General features: G+C 45.3%; 1 protein-coding gene and 1 non-coding gene across 2 annotated transcripts in view; both read left to right on the plus strand.

Annotated features, from left to right (window-relative positions):
• LOC140238483 (arylsulfatase B-like) overlaps positions 1–19,824 on the plus strand; it is a 68,827-nt gene that overhangs the window by 30,465 nt on the left and 18,538 nt on the right. The gene's annotated exons all lie outside the window — the stretch shown is intronic.
• LOC140239360 (U6 spliceosomal RNA) lies at positions 8,481–8,587 on the plus strand. The gene has a single exon (XR_011901977.1). It is a non-coding gene; the product is annotated as a U6 spliceosomal RNA (small nuclear RNA).

Below are 19,824 nucleotides of genomic sequence, written 5' to 3' on the forward strand. Positions count from 1 at the left end.
ACATTACACAAATTACCTACATCACAAAAATGCACAATGACTTGAGGCATATCTACTCTACTGTCATTGACTGGGAAATTAAATAGATTATTATCATCTGCAAAATTTGAATTTAAACAAATTAGGTGAATTAGACAAATCGTGAATATTAATAAAAAAAAAAAAAAAAAAAAACAGTGATGGGCCCAAAGCAGATGCCTGAAGAACCCCGCAAGTTTTAAGTTGTCTGGGAGATATTTTCCCATCATAACTAACATACAGCAGGGTGCTACAGGCCTCGAATTAACCGACAGCCACCGACGGCCATGGCCGTCGGTGCCCCTCTCGTTGGCCGCAATGCCTTTTTATTTTTGATCAAAGTTACGGCCAAAAAAAAAATGTGCCCTTTTTCTTGTGGCCGTGGTGCCCTTTTAGAATGAAAGTTATTATTTATGACGTATGATATGCCCTTTCTCAAAGTCTACACTTTAATAAGCTTGAACAACTTTCCTGATCTCAGATATCATACCTTCAGTTCACTCGCGTCCCAATATATCTGATTCAAACTCAAAAGTATCTTTCCGAGATACGAGACGATGTGTACGTACATGTACGCCCAACCGGCTTTTACTGTCCCGACTGCCTCCGCAGCGGCCATAGAGTTACTAGCTAGGCAGCGCATTTATATTAAGGAGTTTTCGATTGGGTGAACGAGAAGGACGTGCCGCCGAGCGCAACCGTACGTCAACGCATCACGTCTGTACGTTGACCCGCTGCTAAAACACATTTCGATTTCGGGCGCCGGCGTCACGTCTCGTGGCGTGTGCAGGAGGCAACCTGTGCCTTGCGTGCATATTTATATATGCGGAATTTGTGACTCGTTTCTGTACTTGTAATATTTATTTTGACTTTGACTATATGCGTATCCTGGGAGGAATTATGTGGATTTTAAAACATGATGCATGGTAAGACTACTAGGCAAATGCACTGCTGCACTAGCTAGGCCAAAAGCACCAAGATCTGTTTGCGTACAGCATTACGTGTAAATGTATGTGTGGGACTACGGTAGGCAGTTGCCAAGTGCGAAACAGTGAAAACGGTCAAATAAAGTAGGTACCAGAGGCTGTAGTTTGTATGTCAGCGCTGCTGCTGTGACGTATCAAGATCATAAGCTTTCATGTAATTAGAATATAAATATTCTCTCGAAAGAAAAAGGAAAATAGGTGAACTGAGCACGGATTTCCCGAGAGTCATCGTGCTATTTCGCACGATACCCGAGAGGAGTGTGACGTCGTAGCAAGGTGGGTTGAGCACGGCGCAACCGATTTGGGTGGACGGTTATAACCGGGTTAACGCGTTCGAAATTTGTGCGATGACCCGAGGGTCGACACTCGCACATGCGCAGTACGTAAAAACTACGTCATAACCGGGTGACGCCTTTCTCAACGTGCAAATCGAAAAGTCCCTAATCAGATAGAGTAGTAAAGAGTGAACACGAAGTTCACCAAGAAAAAAGAAAAATCCCACGATGCCAAGGTGCCAGACTGGGGAATGTGGAGGGGTGGAGAGAGAGAGAGAGACCAATCAACAGAAGAAACCGCACGTACTGGCGCATTCTTGGAGGTCATGAACTGTCTGCGGTCTTGGAGATGAACAGGGAAAGAATGTTTAATTATCAAAGATAGCTCAAGTCTAAGCCCCAGGGCGAAGACCCAGGATTACGAACGTAATGATTCTTTATTTCTTATCACTCTCCTGCGATTTTGAGGTGTTAGTAGTGTGTCAAATTTTTCGTGAAAACACAAATTTGACTACCAGTGACAATGAAAGAATTGTATTTTTTTGTGCAGATTTTGTTTTTTTTTGTCTTTATCCTGACTAATATTCAAGTTCATATGAAATTTCTGACGTCTTTACTGCTGCATCAACAGCTTAAAATAAATTACTGGAAGATTTTTAATGCATTTGAAATGTCAAATTTTGAGGATGCAAATATGTGGATAATCATCGGATGTGGATGATCATCATCCACATTGATTTGTACCCTCTAAATTTGTCATTTCAAATAAATATAGTAGGCAATGTGTCAGAAAATTCTGAAGCTTTGTGAATATGAATTTTTTGGCAACCTTCTATTTGAACTTCAGGCATGGTAAGCTTCTATGATTCAGCAAAAATAACTCAACAGATCAGAGATAAACTTCCTTCGAATTGAGAACTAGCATGCAGATTTGCTGGGTGTGAGACCACAAGAAGCTTCAGCTTTGCTTTGAGATTGTAACTCAGGAAGTTCTCACAAACTCCTGGATCACCCCTCCCTGCCAACTCCAACACGTTGCTCCCCAACGTGCATGGTGAATGCATGGTGTCTCGATGTCACCGTCTGTAGAATGATACCTGAGGCTGCTTTGTTTTTGTCTTGGAATATTTATTCATTTCGTATCATGACATGAGTGTAGTAATCTTTTTGCATGGCGATGTACAAACTTGTGATACTCAACTCGTCTTTTTGATGTTTTTCTTTGAGGCCAAAAGGAAGACAAAATAGTATCATGATGTTTGCAGTTGTTCAAAAGGTCTGCTTTTGATAGCTCACAGACTAATCACCCATGCTCCCAGGCCCTCCATCGAGCAATTCACACGGGCGCGCAAATTCCTTTGCCATGTGGTTTTGCCAGCCAGCTGTCGGAATGTGCTTTGAAGTTACATGGCAGCCTGGCCTGGCTGGCCTGAAAGGATGTCGAGTTTCGATCAATACCTACTGTTGTTTTATTCCTGTTTTAAAAACATGTCGTTTCACCTGATAGAAACGAGGAAATCGGGAATGTGTTACAGCTGTAGGGAAGAGGTTTTTGTTGTGTGTTGCACTTTGTGTGTGTTTGTGTGTGTGTGTGTGTGTTTGTTTTTCTCAGTTTTTTTCTTCTTTCCTTTTTCATAAACACCCAACATGCCCTTTCCAATGTGGCCTTGGTGCCCCTCTGACTGACCTAAGTGCCCTGGCCTCCTGGAAAAAGTGCCCTTCTCTAAATGGCCTTGCCCCTCCAAAATCCTATTTCGAGGCCTGGTGCTACATAATATTTTTTTACCACTTGCCCGACTCGGCAAGCAGGTTTTCAAATTGTTGCAGAACACTTGCCCAAACATGACTTTTGATTGCCCTAAAAGAAAGTCCATAATATAAGAAAAATATAGAGTAAATGACATGTAAGTCAAGGGCTTAGTAGAATACATTCATTTGAATAAACAGCACACATTGATTCGCACGCTTACACACATTTTGAGTAACAAACTATGTTTGATCGTGTGGTGGTATTGCATTGCATTGGAGTTTTATCACATATTAAGTTGGAAGATTCCTGAAATGAAATTAAAGTGCATTGTATCACCAAACAGTCATTATCCTGGGCCTCTTTATGGTTGACTGTGTGGGTTTGTAGGCAGAAATAAGTGAAAAAAAAAGGTGGCTTCAAAACTTTTTGCTTGCTGAATACGGGCAAGCAGTTTTTCTTATTGTTCCAAAACACTTGCCCGACTTTGATTTTCACTTGCCCCGGGCAATTGGGCAAGTGCATATGTAGCACCCTGTATAAACAAATAGTCTTGTAGCCACTGGAGAGGTGTGCCTGTGTGACCCCATAGTATGTTGTAAACTGCACATATATCATGACTTTTTTGTATCAATATGCTTTCCTGAAATCAGTAAACACTTGTGTTATTCTATCTCTAATGATTTTGACATACATTGTAGACCAACAAGAGACAGATTTGTGCTAAAAGCTTTACAAAAACCATGTCCATCGTAAAAGAAATTATTAGTCTCAGAAATATTTAGCTACCTTTGATTGACTGATTTCTCAAAAAACAAAAAAATCCCTATTAGCGATAAAATCAATTTTGGCCAATAATTACTAAGAACATCCTTTTCACCTTTTCTATTAATAGGCATATTTTTGCAATATGCATTGCAGCAGGGAAAGTTTGCTCAATCAAAGACATATTACAGATATAAGACAATGGAAGGTCAATTAAATCTACCTTATCTTGTAACAGTCGTGTTGCAATATTATCAAAGCCAAATGCTTTATTTGTGTCTAGATTAACAAATTGATTTCTAACTTCAAACTGTGTTAAAAAAGAAAAAAGATCATGCCCTACCCTCTCTTAATAAATTCTCTAGAAAGAATTTTGTGTTATTTAAGTAATCTTTTCAGTTAAATCTAGTCCAACATTTAAAATTTAATAATACTTAAAAGCTTCACATATTACTTTATATATTTCTGTCTGAGATGGAACCTTTTCACCACTATCATTTTGTACACACAACTTCTCCACATACTGGGACTTGGGTCCATTTGTACCATGTAACACATTGTTAATTGATTTCCACGTTCAGTTTGTATCCTTCTGACTTTCAAAGAGATTACTGTATTATACCTGTTCACATTTCTCAAGACAGTCATGAGAACGTTCCTGTAATACTTTTATATATTTAGTATTCTGACACAAATGCGTCTTTACACCTAGATACCACCATTTTCTCATTAAAGCAACCTTTATTTTTTAAAACTTTAGTTGACTATTTAATTGTCTTGGTTATCCATTGTTTTCTGTTGTTTACCAAACTTTTACTTTTCTTGACAAAAGGAGCATGTAAATTACATACCTTCAGAAATATTTTCAAATTATTATATGCCCCACTCGCATCATCAGTTATAGACTTTCAATTCTCTGATCGTAAATTGTCATGAAAATTATTCGCGTTGTAATACTTATACTCCTAGACAGTGTAAACTGGTGGGTTGCCTTCTTACACTTTTATTCCGTTCTGGACTTGCAAAAACAGTTAAATGATCAATGAGATCAGTAATAGTTCCAGCATAAATTGGATTTTCAACCATGTTCATTTTGAATTGTAAATATGATCTATTTGGGACAATGATAAGCAATAATTGTTGTGTCCAAAACTCTCAACAAAAGAGGGGTCGGGGGATGTAACATGCCACACTTCAGACAAGCCAGTTAAGTGGAATTTACATTCAAGTAAATCTTCAAATGATAACGTGAAATTATCAATATTCTTACTCTTAGGCCTGTTATATAAAATATTAAATATTCAATGAGTTTGTAATACCCTCTGACTTAGATTTACTATTCAAATCAGATGGGGAAAGTTGGGAAGATTGAAGACAAAGAGTTTGATTATCGTTATTCACTAGCATTAAAAAATAAATGAGGTATCTAGAAAACTTTGCAGATATGACTAAGAGTCTAGCTGACAGTTTAAGCTTGCAGTAAAAGTTTGAAGTGGGTTTAGTCCATGCCATTGAGTCCGATGTGGTAGCTAGGTCATCTAGGTTGCATAATAGCAGTGAAACTATCATTGTTCATTTTCCAACTTTTCCATTGTGCCTAATCATACTGTTGGCAAATTATGCAATATCTGCTGTGAATGTAGTACCGGTACTACAAAATGTCACATTGTGGATGAAACAATGACAAAGTGCAGTGCATGTAAAGAGTCTGATGAGTTACTCAGACCATTCCATTTTATATGTGTGTACATGAGACCTAGGGAACTGGTAGTGTTGAATAAATCAATTTGCATGAAATTTGCACATAAAGCATGGGCTGATGTCATGTGAATTATAAATTCAATTGCTGAAAGGTCACCACCATCTTGGTAAAGAGTTTACATCAGAAACAACCAAAGAAATTATAAGAAAAGGCCCAATGGGCTAGACTGTCTCCACTCCCACCCAAGGTCTTTTTTCAGCTGCGCCCTATTATATAAATCTCAGCAGTGAGGCCTTGTTCGAAGGCTAGAATGGCATTGATATGTTGTACCCCCTAGTCTTCTGCATAGACCCTCCTGCTGTTGGTGTTGAAAACTATGAGCAGAGTGAGCTGATGGCTGAGTGCATCAGTCCAAGGCCAATTCTGCATGGGCTTCTCTCTCATCACTTGGGGGCTTAGCTGTCATGGCTAGGGGTTAGAGGCTTAATTGTCTCCATTTACCTGGGGCTTTGCTCCAGCTGTCCTCAGAAACATTTCTATTTCCTATGCTTGACATTATTACAGCAAGAGAAGGCTTTACAGAAACAAGGCTAACTTTGCCATGTTTGAAATGCATTTGTAAACACCTCTTGGATTTTGTTTGTTGCTTTTATCAACTCTGTCAGAAGTTGATTGGGAAGCCTTGTCACTGGGCAGCTCCATTCCCCTGCCCAGTTTGACCCTGAGGAGCTGAGACATATAGTGGACAGTGGGGTGCATGGGCAGGTCCGAACTATAAATGCGTTTCAAAACAACCTTATATGTTCATCAACTCTGCAGAATTGCAGCAATTAAGGGTGGGAAATATGCTGGAATATTGGAGCTTGGTTTTGGAAGGAGCATTGGTACACTGAAAATCTGAATTCGAGCGTACATGTATGTTTACAGCCAATGTGTCCTTGAAGCATGTGGCCATTCTGTTCCCTGCATTTCTAAATGAAAGAAGCGACCCTACGAACACATCTCAGAGAAGTCAAAGGGCATTGTAACCTTGAAATCCCTACTCTGTGTGCAAGTGTTGCCTTCAAGCCAAGTTTGTGAACCAGACTTAAGTTCTCAATCCTTTTTACTGGGATTAATTAAAATGTTTTATGTGATCATACCAGAGGCACTGAATGCTTCCTTTTCAACAGCTCAACTGAATACAATGATCTCCACTTAATAGGTAGTATGGCAGAGCATTTCTTAACCAATGAACAAGTAAATTTCTTGCTACAGGGGAACTTGATAGGCCTACATCGTACAGCGAACACTACTAATACAAGATATCGTATGTGGCAAGGAAACTTAATTGGTCCCATATTTCCTTCCACGTAAGTCTACATGTATGTAAGATGCTTCTTTTATGACTAGATTGGCTGTTAGGGAAATTACTGCTACGCCATGTACATGAAGGGCCTATAAAAAGATAACTTTTGTGAATCCCAAAGAAAAAAGGAAGGTAATCAAATCTTTTTTACATTGTAGTGAGGTAAAGTGAAATCTATTCGATAAAGCCTTCTCATGTATGATCATGTTTTAAGATTCTGCAACTTAAAGGGTAAACTGTGTCATATTATACATTCAGTCATGTACTGTATACACGGTTATTTTCGCGGACAGATATTTTCACAAAAGACAAGGCCATAGGCATTTTCGTGAGATATTTTCACGAATTGACGCCGACACTTAAGTTAATGCACAATTAACAGGGCACTTAGAGACATTTCCGTGTGTTAAATTCGCGATCCAACTGTGATTCGCGAAATTCAAGAAAATTAATCCCTCACGAAAATAACAGCTTACCCGGTATACAGTATTCATTAGTGCACTCCACCTATTGCTACATGTTGTATCTCACAGTCACACATGCACATAGTATGCACACACATGTGTGTGTGTGTGCATGTGTGTATACATGCACTCACACATGCACATGCACATGCATGTTTGTGTGTGTGTGTGTGTGTGTGCATGTGTGTATACATGCACAGTATACATGCACAGTGTGCTAAAGTATAATGTATGCAAATTAGTGCTTTCATATACGGCTTTTTAATGCCTGCTGATATAGCAGGATATCAACTATAATTAGGGAAACTGCTTGGTCCAGAACTTCTCTTTATATCAAATTTCCCCTTTATTTTCTTTAAACACTTGATGCAGTGTGCCAGAGCTTTAGAAAAATGATAACTTTAAAATGAATTGCCCCAACTTTGTCAAACTTTACTGATATTTTCTACTATTAGTTTTCTTCATTTACTTATAATAATGCACTTTAGTTTCCATCCCTTTTAATGTATCTGACTTACTTCTCATTGTAGCAGGAGCTTGTCATACTGCTAAAAAAATGTTCAATATTTCTTGGTTCCTGCTATTTTTAGTTAGGCTGCCCAAGATATATATTTATATGGTATACAAAAGGATATGCACAATTCAGATGTGCTTCTAACACAACTCTTGGAAAATTGTCTCATATGAATTTCTGTTTTTTCTATGATTGCTGTCTAGAATACTAGACTAGATATTTTGGCTATGAATTCACTACAGCCATTGATGCTGAACTTCCTGTTACTACACATCACACAAGCCTAAGAAGGCACACGCACACTCCAGTGCACACGAGCACACACACACACACACACACAGAGGGTAATAAACCGTGCAAGACTGAGGGCAATAAGGCCGTACAGCTCATGTATGCTTATGCTGGCAGTGCATGCTTGCCGCACACAGTGAATGATATGTACAATCTTTTGTTCAGATGCACACAGACACACAGACATGCACCCACCCACTCACACAGGCGGGCTCGCTGCGTGAATGGGGTTCCTACTGACCGCACGAGGACAATAAACCTTTTTTTAACATGCAAAACGTGCTCTGTACGCATTGCACACTCATCCACTGGCCATTATACCAAAATAGCTTGTAGCGGGTATATATATGACCGAATTTCACGCAATGTCGTGCTCGCTTCGGCAGCACATCTATTAAAATTGGAACGATACAGAGAAGATTAGCATGGCCCCTGCGCAAGGATGACACGCAAAATCGTGAAGCGTTCCATATTTTTTTTATTTTTTTTTTAGCCACAGAAGCAAGAAGGGTATATTATGCACGATATTTACTATAAATGTGTTGGAATTGCCATCCATTATGTCTGATTCCCTGTCCGTCCATCCAAATGTCCAGGAGTCTGGGTCAGATGTCATGATTTAAAAATTGTGCAGTTTATTTTATGGGTACCTGGCCTAGGAAAGTTTTTGTACCTCTTGTATTAGCTGGGTAAATTGGTATATGATTTGTCTGCAAGGGCAGAAAAAAAGCCACAGTTTCTCTCATGAAAGATTTCAAAGGATAGGATTGCAAAATCTTTGCGAACTTTGGTCCTCTGTTGACACTGGCAGCCAAACTTCTTGATATCAAAGTCTCAGTCACTGTGCACGAATAGGAAGAAAGCACACCATCTGATAGCTGGTGTTTGTGATGTAACAAGAGACCCATTCAACACAGGGACTGCACATATTGGAGGCACCACCCTGGAACAGATGGTGGAGTAGTCACATTACAAACTTTACAAAGTTTGAGTTGCCGGTATTCAGACTGCTAAAAGATCTAGAAGATTGGCTGGGGTCCAAGAAATGTCCTGTTTTGTTTCGCCAGAAGTTTGCAGTTATACTGGCAAAACGTTGAGATCTTTGGGAGCTTGATCTGCCCCTGGATCCGCCATGAATTGACTAGCTTGGAACTACTGTCATTAATGTACTAACTCATAGTATTAACTTAGCTCTTCTGGTTCTAGAGAAGAAGAATTTTAAAATCCCTATTTTTTGTTTTTGCGGGGGGGGGGGGGTTGAGGCCCCCTGGATGGGACTAGGTGCCCATTTTAACAAACTGAGATCCTAACTCCCTAGGGATGGTACCTGCCAAGTTTGGTGAGAATCAATCGTGTTTTCAAGTAGAAAATGTACAATTTCGTCCCCAATTTGATCTCCCCCTGCTCCCAAGGGGACATCCCTGGATCTGCTATGAACAAACTTGAAATTACAGTCACTAATGTACTAATTCATAGTATTAACTTTCAAGAGAAGATTTTTAAAGATTCCTTAATTTTGGGAGGTTTGGCCGCTTGGGGCCCTCCTGGTGGGACATAGTGCCCATTTGAACAAATCAAGATCCTATCCCCTTAGGGATGCTACCTGCCAAATTTGGTGAAAATTGGTCATGGGGATCTCAAGAAGAAAATGAAAATGTACAATTAAGGCCCCATTAGAACTCCTTACCCCCCTCCCCTGGGTCCCAAAGGGGGCACCCCTGAAGTTGCCATGAACAAACTTGAATCTACAGTCATCAATGTACTAATTCTAGCATTAACTTAGCTCTATCACTTCAGGTTCTGGAGAAGAAGGCTTTTAAAGATTCATTGATAGGGGGGGGGGGGGCTTGTCGGTCCCCCTGGGGCCCCATGGGTGGGGCATTGTGCCCATTTTAACAAATTGAAATCCTAGCCCTCGAGGGATGCTACCTGCCAAGTTTGATGAAAAATCCATCATGAAGTTTTCAAGAAAAATATCAAAATGTACAATTTGGGTCCCCATTTGGACCTCCCCACCCCCACCCCCGCCCAAGGGGGGCAGGGGGCACCCCTGGATCTGCCATGAACAAACTTGGAACTACAGTCATTGACTATCACATCTTAGCTGTACCACTTTTGGTTCTAGAGAAGATTTATAAGATTCCTTAATTTGGGGGGTTGGGCCCTTCTGGGGGCCCTCTGGGTGGGGCATGGTGCCCATTTTAACAAATCGAGATCATAACTAAGGATGCTACCTGCCAAATTTGGTGAATATGAATGAAAAGAAGAACATGAAAATGTAAAAAGTTGTTTAGATACTTGAACACTTCTGAAATTGCATTAAGTCCACAATATTACTGACAGACAACCCATAACATTTTTGGGAGTACCACAGAGCATGGAAAAGGTGAAGCCAAACTGGCCAAGGGCATTGCGACATTACCCTGTAGACCCACTACTTGCCACCTGAGCCTGACTTCCACCAGCTGCCCTCTGTGTGGCCCATAATATACTGGTAGGCAGCTCTTATGTAAGGTTCTTTCCCCAAGAGAGCTGCAGAGGTCCACACAGACCTGGCTTCAGTCCATACACAAGCGCCTTTCTGCAGTCATACTAGAGGGTTCTTGGCAGAACCCTCTAGTCTTCTGTCCATTCTATTCCACCCCTTGGCACAAGCTGCATCTTGAAGGGCAGTGAAGGATTATGGCTGACTTGACACAGGTAAAAAGGCTCTCCCTTATGTCGTGACATCCCTAGAGAACTTTGTAAGGTGCTGTTAGGTTCTGCATGGATAACATGTCTCAGAATTGCCCTCCATGCTCACGCTTTGGGAAGCAGCAGGAGAAAAGCCTTGTCCATTAAGGTTGGTGACGTCAGGTAGGTGCTTGCTGGAGTCTTTCCCAGTCTGACTTCCTAGACAGACATTCAAAAAAGAGAATAATGAAAGTTTTATTATGCAGTTTCATTGTGGTTGTAGACCATGATTTTTTATCTATACCTCTATCATGAAGTGTTGCTAGAGGCATAATGTTATCTTCATTCAATTCAACTTTTAGCCTGTCTCTCGAAGTATGCTATGCTAATTGGCTATGCCAATAATCCTGAGAGCTTGTGGCCCGAAGAGTCAACACACATTTTCAAGTCACTTGCAGTTACAACTCTGCTAATGCCATTCTCAGTAACCTGATATGTTTCCTCTTGGATCACTTATGACAGTTACCCCACTCCTACCACCGACTCACACTCCAGACCCATGTGATTTACCCCCTCACAAAACCAGAGCAACTAAACACCAGCAACACTCATTCCCCTTCTTCACTGCAAGCTTGGCCAATTCCACTTTGTCATCCATCAATGACCACCCACTAGCAGCACTTGGCTCTGTTTCACGGGCTGACCCGGAACCCCCACGCTGGCTCTGCCTTCTTGGTGAGAAGGCGGAAGCCCTTCTGCTCCACTACCTCAGCAAGTTTTATGCTGAGACAGACGCGATGGAACAAACTGCATGCTACTCTACTGAGATGCTGGCCTTCAGAGGTCTTCCTGGCCTGCATCTTGTTTGCTTTTCAAACAGACCATCTACAAAAAAATTCTTCATTCCTGAACAGCTTGCCCTCAAGGTACTTGTGTTTGGGGACCATATCGCTGGTGGAAAACCCCCCTTGAGCTTCTTGCCTCCGGGGAGAGCGACTCTGAGGAGCAGGAGGAGTGCCGCCCATGGCGCCACGATAGGAGTATAAGCTGACCAAGGGGTTTGAGAGCCGTGGGGAGCCGCCCCGAGCGCACTCGTTCAAGAGAGCCACCCCCATCCCGTCCGCTCGCAGCACTGACCGGCTAGTCGTCCTTGCTGCTAGAGCGGCATCCAGATGGGGTAGGGAGCTATCTGAGGCTTCCTCCACCGGCACTCCGCCGGCTGGACAGCCTCAGAGATTGCCCCTAGCGAGGCAGAGCTCTTAATGATGACGAGCTGTTTTGCCGAGAGCTGCAGTGGGCATTTCCCAGCCAGCTGGTCGGCACGCTAGCTGCCGCTGCCGCTCCCCCCATGCCTGTGGATACCGCGCCATCGTTTTGACAAGCCGCTTCCCGCCAGCAGGGGGGTGCAAGCTGTGCCCCGTCGATGCTTGGTGCTCCGCCAGGGGAAGAAATATTCCCTGTACAGGCGGATGGCCACCTGGTGCCTTTGCTTGACTGCCCGGCTGTCGCCAGCAGTGGCCTAGCTCTGGCAGTAGGCACCCCTGCTACTGATGGGTTTACTCCGCCACTGTCTCAGCTCCCCCACCAGTCCCTGGGCCTGGCGACCCGAGCCCCAGTGGGCTACGGAGCACTGTCTGCGGAGGCCTCTCCCGACACTTGTGCCAGCCCAGCCCGTGTCCCTCCTCTCCGAGCTGTATGGGTCTCTTACAGCATCCAAGTCCGACCCCTCCCCATCCAAATGGAACTCATCGAGACTGAGGTCCCGCCTGGGTTGAGACATCTCAGTGAGGAGGTGGAGGCTTTACTTTTTCAATATCGCAAGAATTTTCATGGTTCGCCAGGACCCGGCGGGGCAGCAGCCCCTGGAATCCTGGCTGTTCCAGGGGGATTGGGAGTGCAACCTGGTATCCCCTAATAGTGAATTTTAAGGATGAGTACGGAAGTATTGCCTGTGAGCCGTCTCCCAGGGGGTCCTCCCAGCATGCGGCGAACGTTTGCTTTCCAGCCCGGGGACATGGCCCAGTACCTTTCACCCGACACCCTCTCCCCAGAGCTCCTGGCTCTTGGGGATTATGTGGACAGTGTTCATCCCCTCTGTGATTGTGCCTTCTTTGAAAAGGATAGGTGGTGGACTCACATGGTGGTCGTGACAAGATCTACCATGCATCTGGCTGCCTACGCCGGATCGAGTGCTGACCAACCTTTCAGTTCAGGGGATGATCTACAGGTCTCCTGAGGACTGCCAGCTGTTGGACTCCCTTCTGATGTCCATTTCAGAACATCTGTGGAAGCAGTCCACATGTGCCGCACTCTTCACCACCCTCCCTTGCCGGGACCTAGCCCTCGAGGCCCTTGGTTTCCCGGCGAGGTAGAGGGCACAGCTCAGGAACAGGATGCCATTTGAGGGGCTGTCCCTCTTTTCTGACCAGTTCGCTCCCTGTATCAAGGACAAGCTAACCCAATGCCAGCAGGCACATGAGCTAGTGGGTCAGCTGCAATCAGTTGAGACTCGGCCCACCCGTCCCCGGGGATCACCCTGACCGCCTCAGGCGTCGGCTCCTCGGCGTGTGATGGTGACCATGCCTTCCCCGCAGGCAGCCCACTGGCCCAGCCGTGGGCACCGTAGACGCAGGGGTTGTGGCAGGCAGCATGGGTCTACCCACTGGCCGTCAAGGGCCACGGAGGCTTTCGACTCCTTCCCCGAGTGCTCCACGGGCGCCCCATAGGGGTGGGCAGCCACCTTCAGGTCTTCCAGCCGGCCTGGGCGGCCACAATGGACGATGCCTTCATTTCTGTTGTTGGCAGTGGCTTCTCCATCGAACTGGCCACTCATGCCTGGAGGCATCGTCTGTCTCGCATGCCTCCGTCCATGCTTCAAGGCATAGCGACAGATCGCTGCCTTTCGAAGGGGGCAGTGGAACGGACCCACGATCACCCGCGGCTCTCCCTTTCCCCCACCTTTCTTGTCCCCAAGTGCTTGGGGAATGTCTGATTGATTCTCAATCTTAAGAAAATCAACTGGTACATCAATACATATCACTTCACGTGGAGATCTTGGCATCTATACTCCGTGCCTCAAGCCAGGTGACTGGAGAGTATAGCTGTAAAGGATGCCTATCTTCACATCCCCATAATCCCAGCCTCCAGAGATGGGGGAGACGTGTACTGCTCCTGCACCCTACCTTTTGACCTAAAGCCCGCATCACACCTGTTTACCAGGTTTGTATTGTGAGTGGTGGCCTTCCTCTGGCAGCAAGGCCTGCGGGTTTTTTGCTACCTGGACGTCTGGCTGCTTGCTCCCAGGCCCTGCTCCCAGGCCCTGCTCGCCAGCTGCTATATCCTCTTAGAACAGTGCAAACTCTGGGGTTTCTCATAAACTGGGAGTTGGAACTTGTGTCAATACAGTACCCAACCTTCCTGGGTGTGGTGATCGATATCCCTCGGCAGCTGGTGTGCCCCAGTCTGGCTCGGGTGGCTACGATCATGGGCGCTGCCTCAGGCGGCGGCAGATGCCAGCCAGGACCTGGCTTCAGTTCTTAGGGTATCTGGCGAGCCTGGTTGATGTGCTACCGAACTGCTGGCTGCACATGCAACTGTTACAGTTCCACCTTCTCAGGCATGGGAGCCCCTGGCCACCTGCCTGCTTCCCGGGCGGTGGTGCCGCCCAGAGTTCTTGAACAGGGGTAATTCTCTGCAGCCCCTGCAGCCCACAATCACAGTGACCACCAATGCCTCCTACATGGGATGGGGCAGGCACCGTCAGGGCCTGCATGCTTATGGGGACTGGTGCTGCTCGGCCACCCTCCCTCACATCAATGTGGTGGTGTTCCAGGCTGTTGCCTTATTCCTCTGGCATTTTCTGCCACTGATCCTTGGCTGGGCTGTGTTGATATGCACAGACAATATCACTGTAGCAGCATATGTCAAGCAGGGAGGCACACACTCCATGTGCCTGAATACTCTAGCTGCAGAGCTGTTAAGGTGGTGCCGACACGTGGAAGTCTTCCCCATTGTGTTGTATATACTGGGTCGGGACAACCTGATAGCAGACTTTCTGTCCTGGGGCCGGGTTCTCCCTTCGGAGTGGACGCTGCACAGGTCATGCAACTGCTGGTGTGTCAGCTTTCCCCACTAAATGTGGACCTGTTTGCCTCAGAGCTGAACATGCAGCTGCCGATGTACTGCACGAGGGTGCAGGACCCGGCGGCCTGGCGGATAGATGCCTTCTTCCAGTAAAAGGACTTTGGGACTTTGCGTTCCCATTGTTCGCTCTCATTCTCTGCATTCTGTGGTAGGTGAGGCAGAACTAAGGGACCGTCCTCATAGTGCCTTGGGGGCCAAAGAGGATGTGGTTCCTCCAGCTGACAGGCCTACTGGTGGGGAACCCGAGGCACCTCCCTGGTCACCTGGAGCTGATCTCCTAGCCAGTGTCGAGGGCCTTGCACCCCATGTTGGCCACCCTCCACCTGATTGCTTGGCCATTGTCAGGGAATCTGGAGCTCAGGCGGGCCTTTCAGAGGGGGCTGCGACTTTCATCACTCGCAGCCAATGGGAGTCCAACCAGGAATTGTATATTTCCCATTTGGCTGGATACTTTAGCTGGTGTGAGTCACACAGGGTTGATCCCAATTTTGCACGTCTACGGGATGTTGCAGACTTTCTGATTCCCCTTTTTGATTAAGGTTTGTTGTCCATGCTGAGTTCGTGGACGGGGCCAGTGTCTCAACTGCTCCCAGACAGGCCTGGTCTGCGCTTTCTTTCTGAAGTGCCCTCCCCCCCCCCTAACTCGGAGATTGCTCCTGCCATGGAGCATCCCTCAGGTGCTGGAGGCCCTTGCTAGGGCACCTTTTGAGCCTCTCGCTGAGGCCTCCCCTAGAAATGTGACCATTAAGATCCTCTTGGTGATTGCCTCTGGTTAACGCTGCAGTTCCCTGGATGCACTGTCGGCGGTGCCAGGGCATGTGCATTGGGAACGCGCAGGGGTACGCCTCATTTCCAACCCATCCTATGTGGCAAAGAATCAAACAGCTAGCTCCCAGCCAGTTGAGATTTATATTCAACCAATGTCTACCCACTCATTGGTAGTGGAGGATAAGGTCTTGTGTCCAGTGCACGCACTCAAGTACTATTGGGCACGCACTAAGGACCATCGCTCTGGTGATAAGTGGATCGTTGCTGCCAACCGAGCCTTGCCCGGATGCCCTCTCGCCTGGCGTGTCACCCCGTGCACACGATGCCAGGGGGATTAGTGCATCTTGGGCTCTGTTCAACAGCATGTCCAATGAGGAGATTTTAGAAGGCAGCTTACTGGCACTTCCCGAACTCCTTCATCTCCTTTTATCTCTGGGACATCCCTGCCACAGTGCCCTTGTTCTCTTAGGCAGCTTTGTTGTTGGCGGCTCAGTCCTGCTAATACACTGCCCTTTTGCAGCCAAGCCTCCCGCTTAGTCCATGTCAGTCTAGCATACTGTAACAAATATGTGGTTGGACATACTGATAATAGGTCATGAGGATCAGGCGTGATCTTATCTACAAGGTACATACAACCACCTATCTGTTTCCTCCTTCCTACCCCTTGCCTTGCAGCATGACATGTCTGTGCATCCTGTTGCAGGTTATTTCTTGGTGCGTCGAACTGGAATAAGTGTCATGGTGGGTGACAGGTTACGTGTGTACGACCCGGGGGACACAGGCGGTGTATAGTCAGCCATTTGTGTCAAAATTTTAGTTTGGTCTGTGGGCAATTATAGGAAATGATAGAATACTGTAACAGGTGGTCGTATGTGCCTCGTAGATAAGAGGATCATGCCTGATTTTCATGACCAGCAGTCATGAGACCTTTTAGGCTTCTCCACTGGCAGAAATACCATCACAGGGTTCTGCCCTCGGCCTCAAGTTCTCACCCCAACTGTTCATGCACCCAGCGACATGCATTATTTGGTACATCAGGCAGCAAGGCCCTCAAGTTTACTGCTTTCTTGATAACTTGCTACTGGTTGCAACATTGCCAGACCACGTCGTGTGCTTCCTGCAGGTGGTACAACTGTTGGGGTGAATTTTGAATTAGGAAAAGGTGGAACTCACCCTCATTCAACGTTCGATATTCTTGGGTGTTGCTATAGATATCCCCCAGGAATGAGCATGCCCAACTCCCGGTACATAGAGTTGATTGTAAAGTAGTACAATCAGACAGTGGCTACACTTTCTCTGTTACCTGGCCATCCTAGTCAACATGCTTTTGGGACTGCAGGCTGCTGATGCATCTGCTCCAGCTACATGTCCTGCCCTACTTAGCCCTCACGGCAACCCCCTTCACATGCCTATTCCTGTTATCCCCCCATGCATGGGCCCTGTTGAGAACATGGAGTGCTTGTTCCTTTCACAGGGCAAACCTACCTGCACAGTGAACACGTGTCACTGTAACCATGGATAACTAAATGCAGGGATGGGGGGGGGGGCACTGCTGCAGGCACACACCATGCACATCGCCATTGAAAAACTGGCGGTCCTGCTGGCCCTCTGGCATTTCCAACAGTATGTCCACTATCACACTGTGTTTGTGTGGCAGCATTTATCAACAAGCCGGGGGAAGGAGCATGAGCTCAATACAGCTGAATGCTCTAATGCTCTAGCTGCTCAGCCTTAGGCATGGTGTTGCTCTGCGATGCCACATCTGAGGCCTCCTTTATCCTGGGTGAGGACAACCCAGTTGCCAACTTCTGACCTTGAGGGTGACATCTCCCCTCAGAATGGACTTGTCACATTCCTGTATTCCAGCTCTTTAATAACAGCACTCCTCACTGCTGTAGGACAAAATCTGGTGTCTGGTATGTACCCTCAAGTGATATCTGTCTCAGAAAGGAACTGTTTGCCCCTGCCTCCAGGGAAATGGTTTCTGCTTCGCTTGTAGCCACCAAGGGCTGATGGCAAACATTTCAAACTCTGTCCTACGTGCCGATGACACTGTATTAGCGCCACATGGAGTATCTGTCAAAGAGATCCAGGCTGCAGCCTACTTGAGCGTGGCCAACACCTGCATATCATTTTACCTAAAGGGTGTACCAGCCACTGAGGCCTCCTTCCAGTGCGTAGCCCTTGCAGTCATGTCTACACTAGACTAGACCTCTAGACTAGAGGATGAATTAAAGCCTTACAATCATGGTGAGTGGTTTGTGCGGCACAGAGATGAACGCAACATGCTGCCTTCCCCATTCTGTACCAAATGTAGTGACATTGAATGAGAATAGTGCTGGCTTAATGGGTCAGCGAATAATACCTGTAGACTGCAGGTCTTCTGACCCAAAATGGCTGCCCGAGCCATGAGAGCTTCCAAATGTGTGCATGCGCATGAGAAGAAAAGCCAAAAGAGCCATGCGTCTTCTGGCCTCTCTCCAATCACCGGAGCTCGCGGTCACAATGTTTGTGCATGATGCTTACACACATCCACGTGTGTCTCAGTGGCAGCATTGTCCCACACGTTCATGGATTTAGCACCAAGTCTGGCATTGAGCAATTGCATGCACAAACTTCGGTCATTCGGGAGATTACAAAATATTGCACCATTTGGGGTGATGATCGTCCAACTTTAAGGGATAACACTTGCACATCAGGGAGTGCATGATACAGGGACACGGCAGGTACACATGGTGAGTGGCTGTTTTTATGCCTCCGCAACGAAGTGTCGCCAGAGGCATAATGTTTTGGGTTGTCTGTCCGTCCATTCTTCTGTCCGACCGTCTTATGAATTTTGTGGACAGCATAACTAAAAAAAAACTTTTTTGGGTATCCTAATGAGATGCGTATATGTGACTGTGCACCACAAAACGAACAAAAAGTCGCACCCCTTGATTTTACATGAGTCAAAAAAGGTGAATCGGGTCAACTAGGTCAACATCTAGTTTTTGTCCCCGCCGAACGAGTTCGAGCAGGGGACTATGAAACGGGCCCCGTACGTGTGTGTGTCCGTGTGTGTGTGTGTGATCAAAATGTTCAATTTGCTACTTCTCTTATGAGCCAATTTTGATTCTGTTTGCTTTATATGATAGCACTACAATAGGAGCTTTGAAACTTTTACACAGAATTTCAGTTGTGACCTTTGACCTTGACCTTTTACCCATATTGTACATTTTGCTACAAAATGCTACTCCGCCATTTCTGACCCGATTTTGATTCCGTTTGCTTTATGTGATGGCACTAGGTGAGGGCTTCAAAACTTTTACACAGAATTTTGACCTTTGACTTCTGTGACCTTTGACCTTGATTTTTGACCTATATTGTACATTTTGCTACAAAATGCTACTCCGCCATTTCTAACCTGATTTCGATTCCGTTTGCTTTATGTGATGGCACTAGGTGAGGGCTTCAAAACTTTTACACAGAATTTTGACCTTTGACTTCTGTGACCTTTGACCTTGATTTTTGACCTATATTGTACATTTTGCTACAAAATGCTACTCCTTTGCCATTTCTAACCTGAATTCGATTCTGTTTGCTTTATGTGATGGCACTAGATGAGGGCTTCAAAACTTCTACACAGAATTTCAGTTGTGACCTTTGACCTTGACCTATGACCTATATTGTACATTTTGCTACAAAACGCTACTCTGCAATTTCTAACCCGATTTCGATTCCGTTTGTTTTATGTGATGGCACTAGGTGAGGGCTTCAAAACTTGTACACAGAATTTTGACCTTTGACTTCTTTGACCTTTGACCTTGATTTTTGACCTATATTTTATTGTACATTGGCTACAGAATGCTACTCCTTCGCCATTTCTAATCCAATTTCGATTCCGTTTGCTTTATGTGATTGCACTAGGTGAGGGCTTCAAAACTCCTACACAGAATTTGACCTTTGACTTCTTCCACCTTTGACCTTGATTTTTTACCTATATTGTACATTTTGCTACAAAATGCTACTTCTGGCGGGGACATATATTATGCACTGCATAATTTCTACTTTTCCTTGTTCATATTTTCTAAAGGAACTACCCTTCTATTCTTAAGTTTGGGATCATAAAATGAATTGGAAAGTGCATTTTC

This window comes from Diadema setosum, chromosome 15 (assembly GCF_964275005.1).
Source record: "Diadema setosum chromosome 15, eeDiaSeto1, whole genome shotgun sequence".
Taxonomy (NCBI): Eukaryota; Metazoa; Echinodermata; class Echinoidea; order Diadematoida; family Diadematidae; genus Diadema; species Diadema setosum.